Source organism: Otolemur garnettii, unplaced genomic scaffold (assembly GCF_000181295.1).
Source record: "Otolemur garnettii isolate 467f Iridium unplaced genomic scaffold, OtoGar3 scaffold00041, whole genome shotgun sequence".
NCBI lineage: Eukaryota > Metazoa > Chordata > Mammalia > Primates > Galagidae > Otolemur > Otolemur garnettii.
In genome coordinates this window covers 9,859,573-9,871,781 of record NW_003852436.1, presented here as the reverse complement: position 1 = coordinate 9,871,781, position 12,209 = coordinate 9,859,573, and positions in this window count along the sequence as shown.

Genomic DNA, 12,209 nt, shown 5'->3' with positions numbered 1-12,209 from the left:
AGGAAGAAGGAGCCAGAGCTGTGGCACGTCTATTGTTGACCCTGCCCTGTACAGAGGTTTGATTCTTTGGATAAGCTATAAATAAAACCTCACTTACTGTTCATTCTATGGTCTGCGGCATCGAATAATTGAGACCAAGAGCCTGGAAATCCAGTGTTAAAAATCTGGTATCACTAGGATTACAGGTGTGAGCCACTGCGCTTGGCCTCAAATCCCCCTTTTTAAGGGGGCTTGAATTTTCTTTCTCTCTCTCTGTGCTGTCTTTTCTTTCTCAATCTCTGACATGGATTGCTACCCTGCACTGGTTGGGGGTCTTGGATGGTGCCTGGATGGTGCAGATTGCAGGACTGCAGCCAACAGCAGGTTGACTCCTTGGGCTGAGCCACCTGTGGGTAGTGGGCCCTGAGTGATGATGCATGGTGTTCCCTCAGCTCCAGTCAGAGCATGGCATCTGGGGAGTGCCACTCAGGAGGCAGCAGCAGCACTGTGGAGATGGAGAGATGGAAGTGGGAGATGCTGAGGGATAGTGAGTGCCTGCACTGCTTGGGTAATCCCGGGAGGTGGGCGAGGGGGAGGCTGGTGGGTACATGACACCCAGTCACATTGTATACAACAGCAGCTGTCCTTGCTTTCCCGCTGGCCTGGCACAGGTAATAGGGAGCTGGTGGTAGTGGAGGCGACCCCTTTGTAGTCTAGGTACTCTGGGGCTGAGAACACAGATTGGTGTCTGTTGCTGTGAACTGGGACAGCAAAGTTGTTGGAACCCTACTGTGCCCACTCCGTTGTGCGATGCTGCTGCCCAGTCTCCAAGTAACTCCCCAATTATCTCTGAGGCCTGTTGTGGTGACGGAGCCCCCTGGCAGCTCAGATTTCCATGTTTGCTGGGGGGTGTGGATCCCGGGATCTCTTCTGCAAATAACCCTTCCTCTGTGGTGGATACCCTCCCCAGGTACCTTCCAGTCTTGTGGTGTAGATCATCCTGCCTCTTTCCGGTTTTGGAGTCTCCATCCCGTCTGGTGATTCACAGTGCCCCCTCTGAGACAGTCCTGCTATGGGTGAACCTCTCCTCACAACTATTGATCCTTTGCTGGAGCTCAGGCTGTGTCTAGTCTGCCATCTTGGCCCCTCCCCTCAATGTCTCAATTGTGTCTTTAACTTGACAATTCTAAGACTTTTGTCATCTGCTGACAATTATTGTTTTACTTTGATTCCTCTCAAAAAGTGATTTATAATTGGCTTTTTCTTCTTTAAGAAAATTCATGGAAAAGACTTTGATAAATACTCTTGGATACAGATTTCTGATTGGACTAGGTAAACCTTCCAGTAAGCTAATTAAAAAGCTGATACACTCATGAGGATTATTAACCCAATATCAAACAAAACAAGAATAAATTATATGACACTGCAAGGACTAAAATAATTTTTTTATTTCTTAAAACTTTTAATGTCCAAATAATTGTAGATTTACCGAAAAGTTGGGCAGTAGTATAGAGAGTTCCCATGTTCTTCCATCCAGCTTTCCCTACCATCATAACAGTCATGTACATTTGCATTTGTCAAAACTGAGAAATTGACAGTGGTGAATACTCTTAACTACAGACTTTGAGGGAAGAGAAAAAAATATGTTAAAATAAACCTGTAACACATCTGCTATAAATTTCTAGCCCTGACCTTTGTTTTTGAGCTTTTATTATTTATCACAGAATCCTGGGTTATTTTTCGGCTATAACAAATCTTTAAAGAAGAATCAGGTTATGATTTTCTTCATGATGTTTTTAGTTGACTCCCTAATGAATATGCTTCCTTTTTTCTGTTCAGACACAAATTCGCTGGAATTGTCAAATGATTGTTATTTACTTTCCTCTGTTTTACTTCTTCTGAGAAAATCACCATGGTATTCCCATGACTAGAGATGATTCAACAAAGCCTGTCACTTTCCCTAATCTGGAATCCCACCAGGCCTGAGCTATTTTCCATTCCCAGTGCTCTGCTGCTGAAACAACACAGACACCCTCCCCAGGGCCAGGGGTGATCACAGAAGTGGGCATGTGAGATTGCAGAGCTAGTTTTCAGGAATAGAGTTAGTTCAGATCCTCCAAACCAAGGACAGGCCAAAATAGCTGGCATAATAGAGAATTTGCCTCCTGGGCCTTATGTGGTCCCTTTTCCATCTATCCCAATCATGGAAAAATTACTGTTTCCTATAGATTTAAAAAAAATTACTGAGAGGATATCAAGATATCAAGTGATATATGCCTCCTGGGTATAATTGTTCCCAATTACAGAGTTTGTGCAAGTAGAGATAGTGAGAAATTCAGGCTGGGTGCGATGGCTCATGCCTGTAATCCTAGCCCTCTGGGAGGCTGAGGACTGCTTAAATTCAGGAGCAAGAGGAAAACCCTCATCTCTAAAAAATAGCCAGGTGCTATGGAGGGCACCTGTAGTCCCAGCTACAAGGGAGTCTGAGGCAAGAGAATTGCTTTGAGCCCAAGAGTTTGAGGTTACTGTAAGCTGTGATGCCACAGCACTCTATGGAGGGTGACAAAGTAAGACTCTGTCTCCAAAAAGAAAAAGAAAAAGATTCACTGGCCACCTTAGGACAAATTACTAAAGATGTTGCAAAAAGCATTATGACATACCTAGTCTCTAAATTACTTAGGTCATGTGGTTTTAACAAAATAATTATATCTTGTATAGATAATTGCTACAAATCTGCATCTAAAATTGAGATTACAATAGGTTAGTGCTTACAGATCTTTTCTAACTTTGCTTTTGGCTTCTGGTTTGGGCCTTTGTTGCTTAACAGGTTTTAAAGGGTTAATGAGTGGCTGCCTACCTCCTTCCCCATCTGGCCTAGAGTACTTAGTTGGCTATAAGCCTCTTGGCTCTAAGTCCCTTGGCCATTAGGGTCCCACCGAAGGCCTGGATGGACCCAAGGCAGGTAATCACACCACCCTGGCAATGACAGGACAAAATGAAAGCTTAGCCTTTGATGTTGCGTCTGGCATAGCTCTGCCAAGAGAGGGAAATGGGAAATAAAAAACCAAAATCTTAACCCCCCCCAACCAAATGAACAGACCTTCTTCTGGTCAAGGGGATCACAGAGAAACTTTAAAACTGAGTTCCCAGCCATGGCAGGATGATACTTTGTCATCCCTTAACCCCATTAGGCTTTCCTCCCTAAGGCTAATTAGAACCTTTGGAATGCCTTTCGCCACCCCTGATTTCAATCAAAGCAGCTCCTCCCTTGCACGGTTTCAGCGCTACAACAGACCAGCATTCTTCAGACCAGAATGGCGTGGTTCGGGTCAAACTACAGAGAATGGTCAGTGAGTATCCATGTTCTCTCCTTCAACTTTTGAGGTCAGAGGGCCAAAAACTCCACTGTGGATCATTCTAGTGCTGCCATTTTCTGAACATGAATCCCATGAAGTAGCAGGAAGCTCATTTGTGCGCTTTCATGTGTTTTCTTTCATAAATATTCATGCTCCTCCTATACTCTGTTAAATATGTATATTCGGCCCACCTGCTCGGCATAATTCTTTCTCCCCTAGCCTTTGCGTGACGTGTATGCTCGAACCTATTGCTTCCTAGCCTGTCCAAATCGCCACCCTGCAGGCTGAGCCCTGTGAGAAATAAAGATCGCTTTTCCAAAAAAAATAAAGTATGCTGAGCAGCTATTATGCGCCAGGTGCAGTGCTTCATGCTATGGGTACAAAGATGAAATCCATGACTAAATTTCATGGAGTTTGTGGTTTAGTTGGATGAGACAAACTAATGAATTTAATTACGTAAAGTTAAGACATAGGTTTGTTTTGGCTAATTGATGTATTTAGTCTAAGAACTAAAACAGTACTTGGTGAATAACAGAGGGTCCATTAAATATGTGTTAATGAAATAAAAATATGCTAAGTTCTAAGCCAGGAGTCTACACTGGCTGCTGTGGGAATGAGATGATTCAAGAAACACATTGAAAAAGAGGACACCTGAGCTCAGTCTGAAAAGGATGAATAAGTTATTCAGAATAAGAAATGCAGAGAAGGTATTTTGGACAAAGGCAAGAAGAGGAACACGGCACGGGAATTTTACATAACACATTTTATACAAGGACACTTTAACGATCGGATTTTATAAGAATTTGAGCAAGGAGTGGTAGGAGGCTCTTTGCGATGGATATATACGGGCAAGGCTATGGAGTATCTTATTTACCATGCTATGAAGTCTGCATTTTGTTCATTGTCATAGTTGCATTTTTTATAAATCTCTTGATTAAGAGTTAAATAGATTGGAGGAGATAAGTGTAGAGGTAGAGTGCACATCTAGGAGGCTACTGCAAGAGATGAAGCTTTTGGTGATAAAGATAGTGACCCTGAGCTAGCTTCAAAGAGATAGGTAGCTAATCGGAGATATTACCCTTCTTCATGGATTATCAAGCCTTTATGTGTCAAAACCTTTTCTTTCAGGGAAAATATGAACATTCCCTTCACTTTAGTTGGCAGAAAGCTCAGTATTGATTTCTACTAAATACTGTACAGGTTGGTTAGAATTGGCTCTTCTAGGAATAAAACTATTCCAATTACCCTCTGTAGTTTCGATATGCTTTTTAAATTTCAAATATTTTTGTTTTAGTAAATTTATATATAATAAAATGCACATATATTAAATGCATAGCTTTATGAATTTTGGAAATTATATACACCTATGTAAACACCACCTACATTGAGATCTAGAATATTTCCATCACTCCATAACATCACCATGTTCTGTGCCTGGTGCTGCCAGGGCAAAGATGTCTTCCTGGTAGATCCTCTCTGTTTTGAGCAATCAGTTTGAGATTTCTATTGTGTTGGGCTTCATTTACTCAGTTTTATTTTTGTGAGGTACATTTATATCATTGATATCTTAGTAGTTAGTTCCTTTTAGTATCCCATTCACGGACATTTGAATTGTTCCAGGCTTTCGACTACTAAGAATAAAGCTGCTATAAACTTTTCATTAAAATCTTTTCCTTGTGGAAATAGTTTTAATTTCCCTTGAGTAATACCTAGGAATGGAATTACTTGGATATAGGGTAGAAGTATGTATTGTTTTATAATAAACTGTCAGTTTCTCCAAATGTTGGTAATGGTTTTTTCATATTCTTGTTAATATTCATTATTGCCAGTCATTCTGATACTAGCCTTTTAGTGAGTATGAAATTGTATGTTTTTTTCTTTTTTTGGCTGGGGCTGGGTTTGAACCCACCACCTCTGGCATATGGGACCAGCGCCCTACCCTTTTGAGCCACAGGCGCTGCCCATGAAATTGTATTTTATTGTGTTTTTAATTTCTACTCCCTTGATGACTAATGGCGTTGAATACTTACTGATCATTTGTATATGTTTTGAAGTATCTATTTAAATATTCTGATATTTTTAAACTGGGTATCACTTAATTATTGGTTTGAGAAGTTCTTTATAATTTTGGATAACAGATTTAAATCACATTATGTATTGCAAATATCTTCTCCCAGGCCCATTTATTTGCTTAGTAGTATCCTTTGATGAGGAGAAATTTTTAATTTTGATGAAGTTCAAGTTATTTTTTCTTTCATGATTAGTGCTTTTGATGTCCTAAGAAATCTTAGCATAGATCATTTTTTTTTAAGAAATGCTATGGTTCTAATTTTCATTTTCCCTCCTCTTCTGAAATTCTAATTTCATGTGTATTAGACCATTTAATATTGTCATATAGGTTTTAAATCCTCTGTTTACTTTTACTCATTCGTTTTTCTCTTTTTGCTTCAGTTTGGATACTTTCTATCGACTCATCTTTGATACTTCTTTCTTAGACTTTCTAGTCTGTTATTAACCTTATGGGATAAATTCTTTATTTCTGGCATTATAATTTTCAGTTTTACCCTTTCCATTTTGTTCTATTTTGTAATTATCACTTCTTTGCAGAAATGTCAGATGTGTTCATTCGTGTTTTAATTTTTTCCACGTATTCTGTTTTTGGTGCTAATTCCAAAATGATTTTCTCTGGGTCAGTTTCTAAATTTTTTTGTTTTGTTTTGTTTTTTGCAGTTTTTGGCTGGGGCTGGGTTTGAACCCACCACCTCCGGCATATGAGGCCAGCACCCTACTCCTTTGAGCCAAAGGTGCCACCCTAATTTTTTCTTTTTTACTTTGAGTTGAAGTCACATTTTCCTGCTTCTTCACATAGCTTGTATTTTTCCCCTTCTATGACCAACATAATGTAGAAAAATAACAGTAGAGGTAGAGGTAAATAGTATTTATCTTTAGCAAAGGGTGTGTTTTTTCCTCTAAAGGACTCTTACTCTGGCTTTCCTGGCTTCAACTGCTAGGTTTGGAAAGTAGGTAGAGTGGAAAGTCTAATCTGTATTCTGAGGTTATGGGAGCTTTCATTAGATTCAGTTTAATTCTGGCTTCAAATGTTTTGAAGGAAGGATTAGTACTTTCCTGTTGGCACGGCTTGACATATGAGAATCCAAGAGAATCTAGTGGTCTTTACCTGCTGTACAGAACAGCCACCAGCTTTTGCAGTCTCTGAGGGAGTTCTCTTAATCCTGTATCCCTGTATATCTTTTTACCTTGCTGTTCTGTCCTTATTCTTTGGTGGACTTTGGACTCAGCCAAGGGGATTTTCTGTACTGAAGGGAGATTTTACTCTCCTGTCTGCCCATCGTGGGCCACTGCCACGTACTCGGTGAAGGTTCAGTGCTGCTCTGAGCTTTCTGACCTTGCCCTCTGCACTCACTGGCTGTTCCCTGGCTCTTGCATAATCCTTGGTATACCATACAAGTATCTCTCCCAATCCCCTGTTCTACCCAGCCTTCCATATCACACCCGAAGCAAGTGAATATAAAGTTATCTTATGGCCAGGGTTTCTCAGGCATCTTGTCTGTACCGTCAGCCCCCACACATAACCATCCAAAACTTGTTGAAGGCCGGGTCAGCTTTTCCACACTCCTGTTAGTGGCAGGTTCACTCTGCCTGCTCTCGTTCTACCAGGGATAAAAGCAGTCGTGGGTCTTCCTTCTCTTAAAAGAATTGTTCCTTTTGGGAATTAGTTCACTTGAGTTTCTTTAAGTTCAGTTTTGTTCGTTCTTCAGCTTTTTGATAGTTTCTAAAAACGCCATATGTTTTTAGCTTATCCAACTTGTTTTTGCTGTTATTGTGAGGGTAGTAGTTATATGAGACTTTCTATACCCTAACAAGACACAGACATACCTTAATTTTTAATTTTAGCATTCTTCTTATTAAAAACATATCTTTTATCATTGAGCATGAGAAATCTTTTTGAAAGTGGCTTAGTTCCATTAGCAGGAGAGTTAAATGTGTACACTGTTAGGTTGGTGGGGTCAGATCTATTATTCGGGTGTCAGTGAATTGGGAAGACTGCCTTGGGCCCAGGATTTTGTAGTCATCTGAGTAATAAAGCAGGGGGATAGGAGATGGAGAAGAAAAGTTAAGGAGATGGTTCTGCTAGCTCATACCCATGGTTGTGCATACACATACATGTAAGGAAATACGTCCTTCCATGTTACAAGTAAATGAGTTTGCACTCTGAGTGGAATTTCCTGCAGGGGAGGGACAGCTGTCCCATGCTGCCCCAGCTTTTGCACTATCCTCTTGGAGTCACCCCCTTGTAATTGCTGCCACTGTGATGGTCTTAGAGCACTGCTCCCTCCCTTAATAATCTAGGACAAGTGCTGAAAAATGAATTGTGGCAGATTTGTTTTGTGTAAGCCTAGCTAAGCTGGAATTGCATTTCCCAGAAGTCCCTTCCTTGCATAGGTCTGAGTTAGGGGGCCATAAAAGACCACTCACACAAGATTGGAAAGGTGAAGAGGTAGTCATATTCTTTTTATGTCTGGAAGGTCAATCCAGAGGCACCAGGTGCTTCTGCTGCTCAAGCCCATTATCATTTATCTTCTGGCTCATTTTTCTGGCCGGCACACGAAAAGCCTGCAGCAATTTTTGTTCCTGCTGTATCCTTTTTGGTTTCTCTGACTCTGCACCACGTGCATGGTTAACTCTGTGAGGACGTTGTGTCATCAAAATTGGAGGCTTAGAGGCAGTGAGAACCAGCAGGGTCTGGTCAGTCTCTGCGGGTTCCACTTGGCCTTTGTTCTCTTTCACTTCAGGTCCATCTTTCCTACCCAACTTCCTGCCCTGCTTACTTCTGTGTTCACAGCACCAGATGCAGAGCCAACAGCTTCACGTAGATGGTTCAACAAGATCCCACAATTGCCTATGATCAAATGCCTGTAATAAGTCTCTTATGAAGTATACATAGTCATTTTGTTCTCTGATACATGAGTCTTCCCTTCACAGCTGTAGTCCAGCTGAAATGAGGCTCATCTGGTAAGCAAAATTTTACCCATATTGGGGAATAATAAAAGAGATTGAAAACTAGAGAAATATTAACCCAGACAATGTGATCAATTTTGGGATCCTTTTTTTCCCAGCTCCAATTTTCCCTACACAACCACCTTCCCCAATTCCCATTTCATAGACTTTATTTATTCCCTTCTACCTTGACTATGATTAACTACCTTGGTTATTATTAACTACCTTGATTCATCAGGTTTAGGCCAAGAAAAGGAAGGCAAGAGAGCAGCTTGAATCTTCCTTTCTGCCTGCTTAAGACCTGTTCCCATGGTCCTTAACTCCTCCTAAAGGTCTATCTTCTTTCCCCTATGACGTCAGGAGTTCCAGTACTCTTCCAAAGAAGAATGGACATGAACTAAAACATAGAGAATTTGACAGGATAACCAAAGCAATGCAAAACCTCCACATTCAAAGAGAACAATGTACACATTGAGTAGCAAATTTTCTTTGCCACAAACATGCTGTCAGTATTTCGTACAGTCCATTACCAAGGCAAATTATATGAACCTGATCTCGCTTTCTCGGCAGGGTTGACATCCTCACTCATTTGTGATTTCTTTCTGTTCTTGATGTTTGTTTTAACCTAGTTTTAACTGGTACAAAATTTTTGTTAATCGGGAAGAACAACAGGCTTTGGGATTTCCCAGGCTTTGTGCCCCTCCATTGAAAGAAGCTTTTGTAGGGGAGATATTTGGGGTTGAGACATACCATGTACACAATGGCCTACTCCTGTCATGGCTTTGGTAGGCCTTCGCATACTTGGATGTTTTATATTTTCCTCCTAGCTCAGTTACATTTAGTTCTTGCAGAAGGTAAGATATTAACAACATCCACAATTCAGGCAGATGTCACAGAAATTAAGATGTGTCAGGCTGGAATAGTAGCAGTGAAAGGGGTTAACAGTGGGCATGGCTTGGCTGATCTATGGTGTCTGCCTCAAAGACTATATATATAAAAGGATTTGAATATATATAGTCTACATACATACATATATAGGGATATTAGCCCTTTTATGATATATGGTACAAATATTTTCTTTTCTTTTCTTTTTTTTTTTCTCTAAATTTCAGATTAACATGGGGGTACATATGACTAGGTTACATAGTGTGCTTTTGTAAAGTTATAGTCTAAGTTGTAGCTGTGTCCTTCATCCAGGAAGTGTGCCATGTGCAATGTACTCTTTGGGTGGGAAGTTACCCAACCCCTTTCCCCTGACTGCTACTTGAATTTAATGGGTTTTTTTTCTCTCACGTGAGCCTGTGGTTATTAATATACTATTTCCAGTTTAGTACTGAGTACTTGTCCATTCTTGTAATACTTTGCTTAGGAGAATGTTCTCCAAATCCATTTGTACAAAAGATACAAACTATCTTTTTATGGCTGAATAGTATTCCGTGGTATACATAAACCACAATTTATTAATCCATTCATGTGTTGAAGGGCACTGGGGTTGTTTCCACATCTTTGTGATTGTGAACTGGGCTGCTATAAACATTCTAGTACAAATGTCCTTATGGAAAAAATGTTCTTTTTTTTCTTTTGAGTATATATCTAGTAATGGGATTAGAGGATCAAATGATAGGTTTACTTTTAGCTCTCTGAGAAATCTTCACACTTCTTTCCATAAAGGCTGGACTAGGTTGCAGTCCCACCAATAGTGCATGAGTGTCCCCTTCTCTCCACACCCAGGCCAGCATCTGTTGCTAAGGAACCTTGTGATATGTGACATTCTCCCTGGGGTTGGGTCATATCTCACAGTGGTTTTTATTTGAATTTCTTTGATTATTAGGGATGCTAAGAATTTTTCATGTGTTTGTTGTCCATTTATCTGTCTTCCTGAAAAGGGTTTCTGTTCATGTCTCTTGCCCAGTTTTTAATGGGGTTGTTTACTCTTTTCTTGTTGATTTGCTCGAGTTCTTTGTAGATTCTCGATTAGCCCTTTGTTGGACTCGTAGCATGCTAATATCCTCCCCCAATCTGTAGGTTGTGTCTTTGCTTTGTTACTTGTGTGTTTAGCTGTGCAGAAACTTTTTAACTTGATCAGGTTCCATTTATCAATTTTTATTGTTGCTCCTATTGCCAGCAGGGTCTTTTTCATAAATTCTTTCCCGAGGCTGATAAGATTAAGAGTCCCCCCCCCACTCTTTCTTTCTTTTTTCCTTTTTTAAAAAATAATAATAACAATGTTTAAGATAAGGACTAGAAACAAAAAACTTGTAAAGAATGAACAAAGATAAATACATTAGGAAAAGAAATCAGATACTGTTGCAATGAAATATTGAGCAATAATAATAATGCAAAAAAAGTAATATCACATTGTCAGATAAAAGTATGTCTATCGTAGAATGCTTGAATTCTGAGGTTCAGCTAGAATGCTGAGGTTCAGCTAACTTTTTTTTTTTCAAAGTCTCAAAAAATAGAGAATATTTATTTATTTATTTATTTTGTAGTTTTTGGCCAGGGCTGGGTTTGAACTTGCCACCTCCGGCATATGGGGCCGGCGCCCTACTCCTTTGAGCCACAGGAGCCATCAAGAGTATTTATTTTTATAAATAAAAATAGAGGATAATTTCTAAAAATAGATCATGCCAAATCGTATAGACAATAGAAAAAGAAGAAATACTTCAAAATCATTCTGCTTTATCTGAATATACCTGATATTAAAATTGGAAAAATATATTATTATAAAGGGAATTAAAAATTAATGTTTAGGTACTGTACTTTGGTCAAAATTAAGTACAATTTATATGAGAATTAGTCACTATTTTCTTTTCTTTTCCCCCCTTTTTTGAATACATAATCATTTACTACTTGTTTGTTACAGAATACACAAGACAAAATACGAATAGCAAACAAAATTTTTTTTCCTTGTTATGTTTTTACCAAAGTCTAAAAAAAAAGATGACTAATATGTATAAATAAAAGTAAAAAATAATTTCTAAAAAAAAAAAGGCAAAAGTGGAAACCTAATATACACATGTATATGTAAGAAAAATAAATTAAAAATAAAAATAAATAAATAAATGAGGATGCAATATCTTAAACAACATATTAATAAGTTGAATTAAAACTTGTTGTTCAAATAATATACTTTGGTCAAAATTAAATCCAATTTATGTGAGAATAAGTCACATATTATTTTCTTCTCTTTTTTTTTCTTGCCCCCCCCTTCTTCTAGGGTTTTATAGCTTTGTGTTTTAGATTTATTTATTTTTTGAGACAGAGTCTTAGTCAGTTGTCCTGGGTAGAGTGCCATGGCATCATAGTTCACAGCAACCTTAAAGTCTTGGGCTCAAGTGGTCCTTTTACCTCAGCCCCATGGTAGCTGGGACTACAGGTGCCCACCACCATGGGTGGTTAGTTTTTCTATTTTTATTTATTTTATTTTTTGAGACAGAGTTTCTCTTATTAACCCTTGGTAGAGTGCTGTGAAGTCACAGCTCACAGTAGCCTCCAATTCCTTGGGCTTAGGTGATTCTCCTGTCTCAGCCTCCCAAGTAGCTGGGACTACAGGCACCTGCTACAATGCCCGGCTATTTTTTTGTTGCAGTTAGGCCAGAGCTGGGTTTGAACCCATCACCCTTGGTATCTGGGGCCGGCGCCCTACTCACTGAGCCTTCTATTTTTATTAAAGATGGTTCTTGCTCTTGCTTAGGCTGGTCTCAAACTCCTGAGCTCAGGTGACCCACCTGCCTCAGCCTCCCAGGGTGCTAGGATTACAGGTGTGAGCTAATGTACCCACCTTGTGTCTTAAATTTAAATCTTTTATCCACCATGAGTTAATTTTTGTAAGTGGTGAGAGGTGCAGGTCTA